Source organism: Penaeus monodon, chromosome 19 (assembly GCF_015228065.2).
Source record: "Penaeus monodon isolate SGIC_2016 chromosome 19, NSTDA_Pmon_1, whole genome shotgun sequence".
Classification (NCBI taxonomy): Eukaryota; Metazoa; Arthropoda; class Malacostraca; order Decapoda; family Penaeidae; genus Penaeus; species Penaeus monodon.
Window position 1 is genome coordinate 19209445 of NC_051404.1, and position 410 is coordinate 19209854.

Genomic DNA, 410 nt, shown 5'->3' on the forward strand with positions numbered 1-410 from the left:
TGCAAGCAGCAGCATCACTCTTGCTTGCATTTAAACAGCTGGAGATTATAGCGGAAGACAGAGAAATGTTGCGAGAGATGACACACCTTGTGACGAATGAAAATAAATCCACGAGTTCCATAAACGCATGGACGGCATATGGTAGACTTGGTTTTAGTCTAAACTCGCGAAGACGCCCACGGTCTTGAGCGACGGAGAAAGCACACTCTTAACAGATGACTTCCCGACGAAATGAATTTTTGGAAATAAATGAAGTATTCGGTACTGAGATAAATGTCATAGCATTACCCTTCCCCTTCTCGCTTACCCAGTGTGCGTGCTTGCGTGGGAGGAGCACAAGCAAGCACTCTCGCCCCGCCCTCCTTCCATTCCCTCACTGCAGGTGAAAGATAAAGGGCGGGTTACGTAAC